At 43.7% G+C, this 16,820-nt stretch overlaps 1 protein-coding gene across 5 annotated transcripts in view; it reads left to right on the top strand.

The window, feature by feature from the left end:
• minar1 (membrane integral NOTCH2 associated receptor 1) overlaps nt 1–16,820 on the top strand; it is a 154,148-nt gene that overhangs the window by 88,017 nt on the left and 49,311 nt on the right. The gene's annotated exons all lie outside the window — the stretch shown is intronic.

Below are 16,820 nucleotides of genomic sequence, written 5' to 3'. Positions count from 1 at the left end.
TGGGGTTTGTTGTTCTGTGTGTGTGTGTGTGTGTGTGTGTGTGTGTGTGTGTGTGTGTGTGTGTGTGTGTGTGTGTGTGTGTGTGTGTGTGTGTGTGTGTGTGTGTGTGTGTGTGTGTGTGTGTGTGTGTGTGTGTGTGTGTGTGTGTGTGTGTGTGTGTGTGATGTACTTGTTAAACGGTGGTATAGTGCGCAGCGTGCATAATTATTAATATACATCCATGCTTGTATGCTGCTTACTGTTGTTGATGGTTGAGAGGAATCCGAGCTGCTGGCAGAGGATGCCTTGGCGTTGGTGATCCGCACCATCTTGGTGTTGGCTGCAGGCTCCACCAATTTCCGAAAGGCGAGGAAATGCTTGTATGTGGCAAATCTAAGAATGTAATATTGTTCATGTTAGACATAGTTTTGTTTCTTAAATTAGCTTCCACAAATGAAAAGTGTTTATCAAACTAGTGGCCATAACAACATCCTGATAGCCTTATAAACAAACCTTATAAACAAACCAAACAATAATAAAGAGCACATTGCTGACTATTTATAGGTAACTGTGGGTGTTTCGTGAACCTCTAAAAGCTGCGCCCCGTTTCGAGTTAATTGTGATTTAAAAAAGCTAGGACATGTGTGTACATCACATTACTGTGGAACATGTTCCTGCTGCTCCTTTTCACAGTACCAAAGAACCCGTTAAAATAACGATATGTGATCGTGGGAAGTCTTACAATGATGAATGTCTCTCCTGCAGTGCATTCAACAACACCATTACAGAGAAGATTGGAAAAATTGCTTTGTTGCAGGGTATAGACTGCAGTAAATGTTCTCATCACATCCAGGCTCCAGAGAATGTTCCTCCACTCTCCACCTAAAGAATAAAATGGTATCTACACTGTATTGATCTGGAGATGCTTAACTAACTGAAACTATAAACCTGGCATCTCTCCAGGGTGCTGCTGGCCTCTGGCTCTCAGATTCTGGGTGTCAGGCTCATCTGCAGCTCTTTACTGATCCGTTCTACTGTAACACAAAGCGCTTCACAGACAAAACAAAAATCAACAGACTGAAAGAGCAACACATAACTTTGTGATCGATAAAAACACTTAAAACCAACAGAAGTGAATAATGTTGCATGTCGTGAATAATATAAGAATAAATACAATTAAATTACAATTAAATTAAAAGCAACATTTAAAGGGTTGGCTCTGAAAAGTACAAACATTCTCTGCCTCCCTCAGGTCTTCTGAAAGGCTGTTCCACTCTATAGGAATAAATAAAAGGCCTCTACTAGATGAGCTAGGGGTTATAAAGGGTTCATAGGTTAAAAGCAAATCTGATTATAGCTAGGACCAAGAAAATGTAGACCTTTTAAGCAAAACAAGTATTTTGAAATCAATTCTGAAGGAGATAAACGCAGAAACTTTTACAACTTGGGTTGTGATTATTTGTGTGGCAAATAACCGTACACAGGAGAGCTTTCAGCTGATGTCAGATACTGATCAGAAGAACTTGGCCAGAGAATTGCCTCTGACCAACCAACTCTGCTTCTGTCCCCTGAACGTCTAATTTTACCATCAAAAAGCTTCCATCCGAAAGACAAACCCAGTTACTTTTCTTGCAGAGAAGCCTTCTGAAGAATGCTGTCAGATTAGCTTTTGCTAGGGGCTAAGGAGCACGGAGGCCCTTACGGCTCTAAGATTAGTGACTTTAAAATACTTTTTCATTGTGCAGTTTGGCTCACTAATAGTATGCAACAACTTATAAAGTACTTATAAACTACTCTAGTGAACTCTAGCTCAATTATTTAGATTTTTGACCGGCCAAAATGACTTCAACTCGGACAAAACAAGACCCCGCGAAAGGAGGCCGCAAAGCCTCTCAATTTCCTGACTCGGCTGGCGTTGCTACTGCTAAGGTTGCTACTGCTAAGGTTGCTAGTGACACCCTAGATGCCTTGCTGCTACAGTCGATGATGGAGTCTCTCAAGAATTACATATTCGGGAAAATGTATGCATCGGCCGCGAATCTGCACTCTGAAATATTGTCTGTGAGACAAGAACTGAAGAGCTCAGTTGAACCACTTCAGCGCGCAGTACGAAGCGACGATGCGAGATCTGGAGCAAGCTGCTACTGACCACAGCACTCGGATAGACGAGCTGGAAGCTACAGTTGGCATGCTAACTTTGCAAGTGAAACGCTTAGATGACAAACGTGAGGATCGTGAGGGCAGGTCCCGGAGGAATAACATACGTGTGATGGGTTTACCAGAGGGACTGGAGGGACCCTGTGCCACTGATTTTTTTCGCACAGCTGCTCCGGGACTTGCTCAAGCTGGACGAGAAGCCTCTACTCGACCGTGCCCATCAGACCCTGCGAGAGAGGCCCAAGGAGGGTACCCCACATTGGCCCTTTGTTGTAAGGGTACACTTCTTTAACATCCGGAGCCTGATCCTACAGCGGGCTGGTGAATCCTCTCCTCTTCTCTGCAACGACAAGAGAATCTCCATTTTCCCGGACTATACGTCCTCCGTTGCCAAGAAGCGAGCTGCGTTTGTCCCAGTTAAGCGCATTCCGCACCAAATGTGAAGTTTGGTCTCCTCTTCCCGGCGACTCTCAAAATCACCATGCCGAATGGAACGTCACACAGGTTTGAGGATCCTACGGTGGCCACTGACTTTGTCAATAAGAATTGTAGATAGACTAGTGATGTGTCGGTCGCGAACGAGCCGATTCTTTTGAACAGCTCTTTGGTACGAACGAGGGGAACCGAGTCATCCTTGGTGAGAGCCGTTCTTTTTATCGTTCAATCGTTGGTCCGCACTCACTGCCTGCCAAAATCCACTCGCCTTTTAAAAAGCTTGATTTTGTTCTCCAAACGTATTCTGTGAAGACCCGCCCCTACTCTGTTTCAGTACAAGGAGTGAGATGGGGTGGGTCTTAACGGAAAACGCGAGAGAGATAAGTCATAACAAGTGGTACAGGACAGGTAGACAACGTGTAGTTCGGATAGAAAATGAGCCAAACGCGAAAATGCAGCAGCACTTGGATGCACTTCAACCAAAACCCAGACAGTGATAAAGCGCACCATTTGTAAAGGCAAAAATATACTTTAAAGCAGGGTCAACTAATAATGTCCATCGCCACTTAAAAACACAGTATCTAATATTAAGAGTTGCGTGAATTTCATTCAAGGCAAGACAACTTTATTTACTTAACACTTACAGAGGGTAAATTCAAAGTAGTACATTCACTGACATGAATGACATGGATATGGCGCCACCTTGTGCCATGTTTACAATGCAGATTATTGACATTAGGTCTGGCAATACACTCAATCATTATCCTGGTGATTATTATAAACCTAGTAACCCCGCCCCCTTTAAAAAACGGCTCTTTGAAAGGAACGGAGCCATAAGATCCGGCTCCCTTCAAAGAGCCATAATTCCCATCACTAAGATAGACTGCCTATCCTATAGTGCAGTCTTTCTCAAAGAGTGGTCCCCTAGTGGTCCGTGAGTATATTTGTAAAATGCCACACTTTAAATTCATATTATAAGTTTAAAGTGTTTCTCAAACTTTAAAAAAAAGTACTAGTATAGAGTAGGGCTGTGCATCTTCACTGGTCTCACGATTTGATTACGATTATCCTGTCTTCGATTCGATATCCCGATGCATCACGATGCATCACGATTCATACCAATGCGTTGCATCCTCAATTTTCTATATTACTGCACATGGCTTATTTTTCATCAATGCATACATGCAGTAAATACATATGAACTCTCTTTTTATTATTTAGAAAGTGCTTCAGAAATCAATAACATAAATGTCTTGACATTAATTTATAAACCAAAATAAATTAATTGTATAGGTCTAGCCTCCCTATATCTGTGTGTGAAGTTGTTCCATCCTCAAAAACAAAAACAAAATGCCTCTGCAGTCTAGCTGCAGCTTCTAGCAACAGTCTTCTGTTAAGAAAAGGACACTGAATGTCCTGAATGTGGCATCACACACAGGACTTGAGTCTGAACACAGCAGACAACAGGAGTATTTACAATAGCATACACTTACATTCTTTGTCTTACTGTTACATAAATCCCATGAATGTATGAGATTAGGTTAGCTTCATTATATCTCAGTGATTAAGTGACTAATAACGTTTCTATCAGGTTACTATCAGCCTGTCACTCATTATTTTCAGGGAGAGGGTGGGGTTTGGAGGAATGGAGAGGAGACGGTGATCGCGGAAGCTTTTTTCCTCCTGCCTTCACAAACTTTACACACGTATATATCGTCTGAAAATTGCTTGAGGACATTCATACTCTGCTATCCAAGACTTAATTAAATCCACCAAAAACCTGACATGATTGTAACGCGATTATTTTTGAAAAACATAAATCCCTGTGTCTCTGAGCCGCAGCGACACGAAGTGATTCAGAGCGGGTCCTTCTGCTGTTGGTTCTGGACTGGTGTTCTTGTGTTGGTGGATAAAGCAGACTGCTCCGTGTTTGGTATTGCTGTGCCGCTGTCACGTCTGTTCCCTAATCTCTGCGTCACCGACCGATTTGATATTAAAGTAACAGAAAAAAAAACGTTATAGTAAAGCCGCGGCCGGAAAATCAGGAAGCAACGTTACTACGCTATAATCGATTATCTTCCGTCACTGCATCGATACCGAATCGTCCACGTCCGCATCGCAATGCATCGTAGAAACAATTATTCTCAACACCCCTAGTATAGAGTGTATCATAGACGTAGCATTGGTACGTAGGTTCGTTTTACGCCTTATGTCATGAATGATCTGCGCGGTCAATTTGAACGGTCAACTAACGGTCCACAATGTGTTTTGTGCTACAAGTCGTTGGCGAACAAGGCTATGAAACATGCCAAGCTCAAGCAACATTTTGAAAGTAAACACAAGGATTACATTGGGAAACCTTTTGGAGTTTTTGAGAGAAAACTTGATGAATTTAAGAAACACATTACGAAGGCGCCCTCACAGTTTTTTGTACCGGGGGAAAATTCGAAGGCTACGGAAGCATCATACAGGGTATCTCTTCTAATTGCAAAAGCAGGAAAACCTCATTCGATAGGTACGAATTTAGTCAAACCAGCTGCCAAATAACATGGTCCCCATCTCTAATGACACTGTCCAGCGGCGAATAACAGCCTTGGCTGAAGATGTGAAAAATCAGCTGATCACACGTTTACGCCAAAGCCAGTTTTTCACACTGCAGCTGGACGAGTCAACTGATATCGGGAATGAGGCAAATCTGCTATGTTTTGTAAGGTATATTCATGCTGGCGGTGTGCCTTGACAGCCTTGTGGAGATCGCATCTGATGGGACACTGGGGACGACTTTCAGAGAGAAAAGCTTGACAGACTTTTGGGTCCACGTCCAGCATGAACACCCATCACTACAACTGTGAAGTTGGTTTTTCTGCACTTGTTGGTCTGAAAACAAAGCAGCCTAACAGGATCAATGTGGACTGTGATATGAGACTAAAACTCTCCAGTTTGGATCCCGACATTGTTTCACTGATGTCTCAGCACAAGCAGCCCGATTCCTCCCATTAGTTGGCAACAGAGACACACAGTGTATGAATGAGTAAACAATGCTATTTGTAAATGTAACAGTCTAAATAATTATCTTGTGTTTATTTTTAAATTCCTATTTAACTTGGGACTGCAACCATAGTTTTACAGTATTTTATTTTTGAAAATCCTAAGCGGAAGTTTGTGTCGTACTAAATGCAGTGTATTTTGCATATCTCTCAGTAGCAAACGATCTTGCTGTCAGTAAATTGCGGCTCTGTTCGCACGGACATTAACTCCCAACCCAGTCTCACGGCATTTCGTGTTATAATCACAACATTTAATCTATTGATTCATGTTCACCAACACGATTTTCCCCTTTTTTTCGTGTCACACAGAACGATTTTAAAAGCAATTTATTTCTATTGGTAGTATGTTTCGTGCCTGCAGAACGTCTTTTTGTCCGTTCGGGTCTTGGAAGACCGGAAGCTGTGGGGTTCATAAAAACATGTTCTTACTCAATATCAAGCCACGATTATTGTTTTTATTTTAAATCGTATAATGCCTGACTTTTTTTGTCATCTGTGAGAAAAATAAATGGGGATCTGTATTTTTTGGAAATCTGTATTTTTTTTATCTTTCTTTCCTTCTAATTTGTTTTTCTTTTCTAAATAACACACTGTTATTTACTCACCAATAACACATAATTATCCTTGTTTTTATTTATTTGTTTAATTCCATAATCTCTGGCTTTTTTGGCGTCCGTCAGGAACTGAATTTCGAAATAAAAATAACAGGCTTGAAACAGACGTAGGCCTATAAGGGACATTTTGAGCATCGCTGCGATACACAGCCACTGAACTGATTACCCAAGATCCTCAGCTATGGTTTAAAGAGCAACTTGCAGGGTTTTTTTTTTACTACATTTATGCTTAACCTTGCCTGAAAATTACAATTAACAATGTTAATGCAGGATTTGATATGTTTTACAAGACATATGGGCAGGAATTCAGAGGAAAAGGAGCCGTTTTGAGCTCTGCTACTAAAAACTGTTTTTTTTTAACGTAATACGTCAAACGCGTCATATTACGTCACATGGGGGAGTTAACTTTCTCGGACTCTTTCTCTGCCCAATCCGCTGTAGTAGTTTGTAGTTGGTTTGAGCGGTTGTGATTTAGTGAGCTGGTATTTTTTCGGTAATTTTACATTGCATTTCACCATTTGTAATCATAGTGAGCTTGTGTTTGTGCAGGTTGCACAAACTCAAACCTGTCAGGGCATCGAGTCCACAGTTTCCCTCACGGGAAAAGGACCGGAGCTAGCGTTCGTTCCTGGGTGCGTTGTGCATCCACCTCCTTGCAGCAAATACTCCATCTCCACAGCTTTGTCAAGAAACCGTATTACATCTCTCTCCCCCCCCTTCGCTGCTCTCTCTCCCCTCCGGTACACGGCACCGTAAGACGTAGTGTATAGTTGCATTAGGTAACGCTGTGGTGGCTGTACTGCTCCAGCCGTCTCCTTTGTGTTTGTTTGTTTCCCCCTGTCTGTGTTGTTTGTGTGGGCTTGGTGGCTGTCACTCCTGGCTCCCGGCTCAACCTCCACTCACCTGCTGCAATCAGCTGTGCACCCTCCCCGACTACACACCTGCTTTCCATCAAGCCATTTACAACGGCATATCAACGGAGGCTCCACAACCTTTCTCCGCCAGATCGTCAAGTATCAGCCGTATCTCGCGTCTCCCCTCCGGTCAGCACCGTAGTGTGGAGTTGCATTAGGTAACGCGAGATACGGCTGATACTTGCGCATTAGTTTCTGCTATGGATCAGTATCAACAGTCCTGCCAGTAACGTTACTATATTATCAATATTATTTTAGTTATAGCCTGATATATGATTGCTAACTGTACAATGTTGTGATGTGACTGACATTAGCTAACATGCTAACGCCGGTCACTCACCAAGACAGCTGCTCTGTTCTCCACTGGTTCTCCACACACCAAAGCTCCATTTCTCTCCGATGGCCGTTATTTTTTTAATCCTTGGCTGCTCCTGGTCTCTTGGATGCCTAGCAGGCTCATAATTATAATCATATGCATTTGAATATATATTTTTAACCGCTTCTGTGTCAAAACTAGCATTGTGATCCATGTTTATTCATACGTTATACCGGCCGCTCTCCCCCTTGTTTCCCCCATGTTACGTGGGGAGGCTTTTTTATTCGGAAGTGAAAATGTCTTCCTAAAACGACGCCAGATGTCACTGTAGTGTATATTTCTGTATATTCATTTGAAAATCTAGTGTATTCATCATTTTCCTACACATTTATTCACTGGTGTCTCTAACCTGCAAGTTGCTCTTTAAGCTCGCTGATTGGATGTTTTAGCCGCAATGCATGTAGGGATATGGTCTTAATGCCATATGTTAAACCTGATGTTTTCAATTTTTGTTTCAAAAGTTCCATAAGTTATCAGTTGTAGGAGTGGTTGATGAGGGATCACTAGGCTTGAGCAACCGATGTATTGTGGAGAATAGGTGCTTGGGTTTGTTACAATTTGTCTCAATCAGATTGGAGTAGTAGGCTGACCTGGTTGCTCTCAATGCCGAGAAATAGGCCTTCTGGTGATCTCTAAAAGAGAGCAGGTGGACAGTTAGACCAGTTTGCCTATATCTGCGCTCAATCTTCCGACCCTCTGATTTTTGCGGTCTGAGCTGGTCAGTGTACAACGGAGCTTATCCAGGTTTCTGCTTTACTAAAATGTGGCGGGCTTTACGTTGAACTCCTGGCAACGTCCCAACACACACCAAAACCTCTTCTTCTTCCGTGTCAGATTCAGGATCATATTATTAATAAAAGCTTGAACATGTTTCCTCTCATCTCGTATTCACCGTGAGCCATGCCTCCCAGCCGCTCAAAAGGGAAGTGGCCAGCAGCAACTCTAAAATGGCGTGGCCAGCAGCACTAAAGGGGCGTGGCCAGCAGCAGCTCTAAAAGGGCGTGGCCAGCAGCTCTAAAGGGACGTAGCCAGCAGCAGCTCTAAAAGGGTGTGGCCAGCAGCTCTAAAGGGCCGTGGCCAGCAGCTCTAAAGGGGCGTGGCCAGCACACATATACAGTATCTGATGCTAGAGTGCAGCATGGGGCCTGGATAGGGAAGAGGAGACGGCAGACATTAGCTGACTATGGTCTATGTCCTTGGTCTTACGGAAAGTTATGGTACGTTTTTTGCCAGGATCCAATGAGTGAGACATGACATCCAGCAGCACCATCCGATGGTCAGACATGCCAAGCTCAAGAGTGTGGATTTTGGTAACCGTGACATCACCAGTGACGGCAAGATCAAGGGTGTGGCAATGTTTATGAGTAGGCTCTTGTATAAGTTGGGTAAGAGGGAGACAGTCCAGGAGGTTGAAGAAGTCTGTGACCAGTGAGCACTTAGGGGCATCAACATGAATGTTAAAGTCCCCAAGGATAACCAGCCTGGTGAAAGTAGGGCATATAGTTGTGAGTAGGCTTGAGAAGTCTGAGATTAAGGTTGTATTTGCCTTTGGTGGTGTATAAATAGAGACGATTAGTAGGGGTTCTGGAGCTAGGCAGCTAGACACTCAAATGATGGCAGATCAGGAACCTGGATTTCAGCCATGCTAAAAGTTTCCCGATAAATAAGCGCTAGCCCCCCACCACGCCCAGAGTTGTGTGCTTTTTGAAAGTATTTATATCCTGGAGGTGTAGCCAGGGGCGCCGTAAGGGGGTGAAAAGTTAGGAGGATTCTAAGGGCCCGTGACTGACGGGGGCCCCAAAATGTTAAGAACATTAAGGAAAAAAATGTTAAGTAACCTTTCATCAATCCTCAATAATTAACATTAATAGAACGTTATATTGATAAAGTTTTCACTAAACTTACGATTCATTAAAATTATTTTCTTCCAAAAGTTAATTATCCAAATCCTCTGTACACCCCCTTCTATTTACATGTAATGGTTTGGCCTTGCCTCCAAATGTATGGAAGCAAACAAGAGACAGAAGTATTTGAATTTTATCAGGCACCAAATTTATAGCATTGAAAATAATTACTTTGAAAATCATGTATCTGAATTTGTTTTGCTCCGAATATGTGAAATACAAATGTAAAAATTCAAGTAAAACAAATTCGACGTCAAATATTGCGATGCAGCATCATCCGGGCTACTCAGACAGGATATGCAATCGAGCCCGAATGCAATCAAACCGACTTCTGGCCTATCAGAGCCAAGCGGCGAACCCCGGGACAGTGCGGTGAAGCCCAATGCTGCAAACTGTAGGCGATGAATGCAGAAGGGAGCAATTCCCGTAGACCCTATGTTAAAATCACAGGTGTGGCATATCAAGATGCTGATTCGACAGCATGATTATTGCACAGGTGTGCCTTAGGCTGGTCACAATAAAAGGCCACTCTGAAACGTGCATTTTTGCTTTATTGGGGGGGTCTGGGGGGGTCCGAAAACGAGTCAGTATCTGGTGTGAGGGTTAGGAATAGGGTTAGGGTTAGGGTCAGGGAATGCTCCGGTTTTTGGACAAAATTAACATGGGATCACTCCGGTCAATGTAAGTACTTCGTCTCACTGGAATATTAATGGCCAGATTGAATACAACATCGACCCAATTTCTCCGGTCAATGACAGGAGAGTTTTGAAAGTGACAATGTTGTGAATCGAGTGGCCTGTGTTCATCGTCCATAACATACGCCTGCCCATACCATAACCCCACCACCACCATGGGCCACTCGATTCACAACATTACCCTAACCCTAACCCTAACCCTAATCCTAACCCTCACACCAGATACTGACTGGTTTTCGGACCCCACCAGACCCCCCCAATAAAGCAAAAATGCAAGTTTCAGAGTGGCCTTTTATTGTGGCCAGCCTCTTATATGTGCAATAATCATGCTGTCTAATCAGCATCGTGATATGCCAAACCTGTGAGGTGGGATGGATTATCTCAGCAAAGGAGAAGTGCTCACTATCACAGATTTTTTCAGATGTGTGAACAATATTTGAGAGAAAAGGTTATTTTGTATATGTAGAAAATGTTTTAGATCATTGAGTTCTTCTCATGAAAAATGGGAGCAAAAACAAAAGTGTTGCGTTTATATTTTTGTTCAGTGTACATAAACCTCACAATAAAATGTGTGTATCTTTAAAATATGAACGTCACATTTCAAGATGGTCCAGAAATAACGCTCCCTTAGATATTGTAATATGGTTTGTTGAACTGGAGTTATTTATTGCAGCTAACCGCCTATGCGACTAACGACCAACAACGACATTGTTGTTTTTAATATTATTAAATGCCTCTTTTAATTGTTTTTAATATTATTAAATGCCTCTTTTAATTGTATTATCCTCACACTTGAGGAACAGCCTTATCGTGGCTGTAGAACGGAACATGTAACTTAATGCCTGCATTTAAGGATGATGAATAGCGTAGTCAATGCTTTAGTGACAAGGAAATCATTTGTTTAAATATTAGATATGACGTTATCTGTGACTTCAGTGGAAATTAAGCTTATCCATTCCATTGCATTTGTTCAATAGGTTTGACAGCAACCAGCCAATCAGAATTGACCTTCTCGAGTTCTCCGATTGGTTGGTTTTGTGGCAAATTTGTAACGCTGTGACAACTTGAGCGAGTGCAGGCAAAGCTGAGCGCGCACAGGCTGGAGAGGTCGAGCGAGCGAGGGAGAGAGAGCGCGTGCAGCGGTCTGCTTGCACTCGGAGCAGGAGTTTTGTGAGAGAAAATATATTTCTCTTTGCTCAAAAGTGCTCAAGTGCGCTCTCAATAGCATTTTCTATGCTCAACATGTTTCATTGCGTGCTCAGGATAGAGGCACAAATATAACGCCATATTGGACAGGGCCATGGACTTTATTGTCATACGAATATCCTGAAGGGTCCATGGTGGTAGTAGGTAGGTTCCTGTTCATATGAGACTACAGTTATTTCGGATCACGCCCCTGTCGTTATGAGTATCAGATTTAAGGGTTCTGTACACACGCAAACCCCATGGCGTTTAAGCACGCGTTTGCTTTCGGATGAACATTTTACAGAGCTGAATTCCACCCAAATTTGTTATATTTCTTAGTATTAACAAGACTCCGGATATTTCTGCATCTGTGTTGTGGGAGACATTGAAAGCGTATATTAGAGGGCAAATTATTTCCTATGTAAGCCATGAGAGGAAACAGAAAAGGGAGAGATTAACTGAACTAACGAGGCGTATTGCTCAGCTGGATGACCTCTATTCCGTTTCACCAACTCCAGATGTGTATAAGGAATGCCTCACTCTTCAATCGGAATTCAATACGTTTACCAGGCTGCTGAACTTCTTCTTAAGACCAGAAGTAATTATTAAGAACAGGGTGACATAGCTGGCCGATTACTGGCCCATCAATTACGACAGAATGTTGCCTCTCACCAGATTCCCAGAATCCGAACATCCTCGGATATCACGATCGATCTCCAAAGAATTAATGATGAGTTTAGAGACTATTATGCTTCGTTATACACATCTAAAACCGGTTCGGACACGCAGGATTTGGAAACAAATGTTGCCACCCTCGAAGTTCCTTTGGTACATCCTGATATGACTGAAGATTTGGAGAAGCCAGTAACTGCTGTTGAACTCTCCATTGCTATTACATTATATTTGGAGAGGGGGATACCAGGTGGCTGAACTACATCACCAAATAGTCAGAATAAGAGTAACCCAATACAATCAAGTGTATTATTTCTAAATTGCAAGCCTCTAAAACATAGGTGTAAATAGTACAGGTTTTATTGAAACTGGAACCTTAATTCAAAGTACAGTATACAAATCTTCAAAATATGATGTGAGAGGTCAAGTATATAGATACTAGAATATAATGTTAAATGTCAGGTTCCTCAGAAACGTTAGGGGACACATTTTGACATTCTGCACAGCAGGTGCAGAACTCCATACAGGGAAGGCCAACAGAGAGGCATTGGCACTTTCCACTCTCTCCACACTTTGCATCTTTGCGATTCAAGTGAGTAATGTCTCTCACTTCTGTAGGTGCTGGGGGTTTTGTAAATAGCACTGGTTGAATGGCCCCATCTCTGACAATCCACCCCTTGCCAACAGGACTCCATAACAAGGGTTTGGGTTCGGGGCTGTGACACCATATAGCAGAAGCGCAAATTCTCTTGCGACTGGCAAAGACTCTTCCAAGCTGGCAGAGAGTCCAAAATGGGCCAGATCTTTGAGCTCGCTGAGATGGGTCTTGAGTTTGGTGAATGCTGTTGTCTTTCCTATTCTGTACAAACTACACGTTGTGCCACAGCCAGTGAGTGCATGACATGCTAGTAGACATCATTGTAGTTGCCGCCCAGCTTCAGGACCATCTCCAACTAAACGGCATCTTTGAGAAATTCCAGTCCGGTTTCCGTTCCGCCCACAGCACTGAAACAGCTCTGGTCAGGGTCACAAACGACCTGCTGATGCTGATTGTCTTTCCTATTCTGTACTACTTGTTGTGCCACAGTCAGTGAGTGCACGACATGCTGGTAGACAGTAGGGGTTTCACCAACTAATCGACTAGTCGACTAGTCGACTACCTTTACCACTAGTCGGCGCTGTAGGCCATAGTCAACTAGTCGTGAAAAAAATGGAGGTAAACGAGGTGCTGCAAAATGCTCCAAAACACGTCCGACATTCTTATGCATGGCAGAACTTCAACGAACATGTAACCAACTCCACAGTGAAGTGTCAGTTGTGTACAGCTGTACTGAAGTACAATACAAATACATCTGCTATGCGCAACTATCTGAAGATGAAACACCCGCTGCCGACAGCTAGCACTAGCAGTAATGCTAGCACCAGTGAGCAACGGACCGGCGTCAGCACTGAACAGAGGCAGACGAGCAGCAAGAAAACACGGGTCAACAGTGATGCGGATGATGAGCTACGGGATTAATGCCAGCGGACACCGCATATCCCCACAATGGATAATCCACTGGAGTGGTGGGCAGAAAACGTGCACCGCTTCCCCCGCTTTCGAGGAACTACCTGGCTATTCCAGCCACAAGCACCCCGAGTGAGAGGGTTTTTCCCTGGCAGGCAACACTGTCACCCGAAAGCGGTCAAGCCTCCTTCCCTCACATGTCGATGAGTTGGTGTTCAAACCAAACCAAAAATATGGAAAGATGGACGTTATCGTGGAGGACAGCGAAGTGTTGCGCAATGCGCTGTTGCGCACTGGATTTACGTGGCATTTATGTAAACAAGAGTTTTTTGCTGTCGATTTTGGTGAGTCCAGTTACTATTTGTTATTTACTCAGCCATGTAACACAAATTAAAATGCAGTGTTTAATGTTACTGTATGAGTTCCAATATAAAATACAGTTGTACACCTCTCTTTGTGTGTCTTTATTATGAAGTAACGACTAGTCGACTAGTCGACTGCTATTTTGAAAAACGTGCCGACTAGTCAATATTGGTAATTGTGAAACCCCTAGTAGACAGTTAGACATGTCTTTTCAAATGTTCTCACATATGGTGTTGATGGGGACAGATCTCTCTCTCATTCCATGGCCTGCATGCATGTACACTAGACATGAACCAAACATGTATTTGCTTGCCTAATATACAGTATGAGCAGTACTTCCACACCTGTGTCATCAGCCCTCACAATGATGCGGGAATATGACTCTGCAAGATGTATGTCATGGAGCACCATCCTTGTGTCCAGGGGCGGACTGGCCATCTGTAGAATCTGGAGAACCACAGAACGGCCGGTCGTCAAGGGCCGTTGACGGCCGGCCGGCCCTTTTAAAAAAAAAAAAAAGATTTAACGTCATCATTTAAGTTGCGCTGACGGCCGACAGAGGGGGACAGCGGCCGCTAATGCAGTTGTGTGGTTCTTATCTGTCAAATAATCACACACGAAGAAGAAAAAAGACCGGCCACACGAAGAGAAGGGATTAGGCGCAGCGACAGACAGGGAGAATGAAAAAACATGTATAAAAAACAAAGAAAACGAAAAGAAAAAGGTGGGGCCGAGAAGGCAAGAGAAAAAAAAGTGAACTCACTCGCAGGTAAAGCATATAGGCTAAATGTCGCAAATTGACAGATCTTTTTGGCAGCAGCGCTGCTACAAGCTCTATCAGCAGCAGCTTAGAACAAGTTCAAGATGATGAAGAGAATGATGAGGGCGCGAGTTCAGATTTAGAGCCAGCCTCCTGCATTCATGATGAGGGGCAGAGTTCAGCTGCAAGAACCAGCTCAACTGGCACATACAAGTGCAGGCAAGAGCAAGAGGTGGGTGAGAATTATCCCTTTAACTCAGTGGCGTTTTTCTCCTGGAGGCCAAGGGAAGCCTGGCTTCTCCAGTTTTTTTGGATTGTAGTTATAATTTTAATAAATAAATAAAGACACTTCGTTTAGTTTCGGTAATTATTCTGCCGGCCCATCTCTCCCCCATTCTCATTGAGTATTTTACAAAGAGTGAAACAAGGCCCCTCTAGATGTTATGGTGAAACAGTAGATTGCACTCTCTGTTGCGAGAGGAGGCTAGACGAAATTGGCTTCCCTTGGTAAAAGAAAATTGAGGGATTGACCAATCAGATGAGGCTCACGTCATGCCTCACAATCCAATCAAATCGCATCAACTTCAGTTCGTATTGTAACTGTCAACTGCCCTTAAAAAGTAGCAAGCAACTGAAGCAAGTGCAATTATGGAGGGTGGAGATTTGGAGTATTTCATCAAAAATAATTGTACTAAACTTCCGCTACAGCAGCAACTAAAAGGGAAATCTGATGACAGGCCAATGCCCAAAATGGAGCTGTGTACAGAGAGGAAAAAAGGAGCAAATCGGACGTACAATTTTAAACAGCGGATTTCTAACATTTTACATTTCATGTGGCCGGACTGGGTCAGTTTCCAGGGCTGAATTTTAGTCCCAGTCCGCCTCTGCTTGTGTCTGCCTCCTCCTGATCACTGTACAGTGATGTCAAACTGCTGACTCCTGCCGTGCAGATGCTCTTCACCTCCTCCCCTTCATCAAATCCTGAGTGTAGTCTCTGTGGGGCAGCAGTGACAATGTAGTTGCTCACAAACATGCACAGTGCAGTCTTGTTTCCACTACTCCTCAAGTACTTCCTGTAGTTTGGGACATTTGTTTTGCTTTGGGTTATAACACTTGTGTTATTCTTCAGAGATGGGTCCTCATTACAGATCTGCACTTTTTCCTAAACATTTGTTTTTAGGCCTTTCTTAAAGGCTTCAGTGTTCTGTGGAGTCCTCAGGTGGTCTGGGGAGTCCTCAGGTGGTCTAGGAGGGAATTCCACAGGTGAGGAGCAGCTGCACAGGAAGCCCGATCCCCGATTGTGCGGAGTTTGGTCCTGGAGGGGCGAAGCAGATGGTTTGTTGTGGAACGGAGGTTGCGTGTGGAGGTTTGTGATGTGAATAGTTATTTTAGCATGGACCAGTTGTTCAGCATCTGACAGGAGTTTTGCAATGTTCCTGAGGTGGTAGTAGGAGGTTTTGCACAGGGGTTTGATGTGGGTGTTAAAGGTCAGATGTCGGTCAAATCTTACACCGAGGTTGGTAACTGATTTGGAGAGGGGTATGTTTTGGCCAGAAAAGGTGATGTGGGTAATGGGGGATGGCTGGACCTGGTTTGGTGTGCCTACTAAAATAGCCTCTGTTTTGGAGCTATTTAGCTTCAGAAAGTTTTGTTGCATTCAAGCCTTTATCTCCTCAATGCAGGTGTTAAAGGGTGTTGATGGGAACGGTGACGATGATGATGGTGACAGTGAGGATGCATGTGGGATAGGGTCTGTCTTTATATATACAGTATGATACTGCGTGTCATCAGAGGACCGACCCCTAAGGGACACCACAGGTGACAGGGTGTGTCTGGGACCTTGCACCTCCCAAGGAGACGTACTCTGTTCTTCCAGACAGGTAGGACTGGAGCCAGCTCAGGGCGGAGTCAGAGAGTCCGATGGTGTATTGGAGGCGCTGAAGGAGGATGTTATGGCCAACAGTGTCGAATGCTGCAGTCAGATCCAGGAGGATGAGGAGAGATGGGGAACCAGGTTCAGCCGCCATCAGCAGGTCGTTTGTGACCCTGACCAGAGCTGTTTCAGTGCTGTGGGCGGAACAGAAACCGGACTGGAATTTCTCAAAGAGGCCGTTTAGTTGGAGATGGTCCTGAAGCTGGACTACAAGGATGTCTACCAGCATGTCATGCACTCACTGGCTGTGGCACAACGTGTAGTTTGTACAGAATAGGA

This window comes from Notothenia rossii, assembly GCF_949606895.1.
Source record: "Notothenia rossii genome assembly, chromosome: 2".
In the NCBI taxonomy this organism is placed as follows: Eukaryota; Metazoa; Chordata; class Actinopteri; order Perciformes; family Nototheniidae; genus Notothenia; species Notothenia rossii.
Note: the sequence above shows the minus strand (reverse complement) of the source record. Positions and strands in the feature narration are given on the sequence as shown.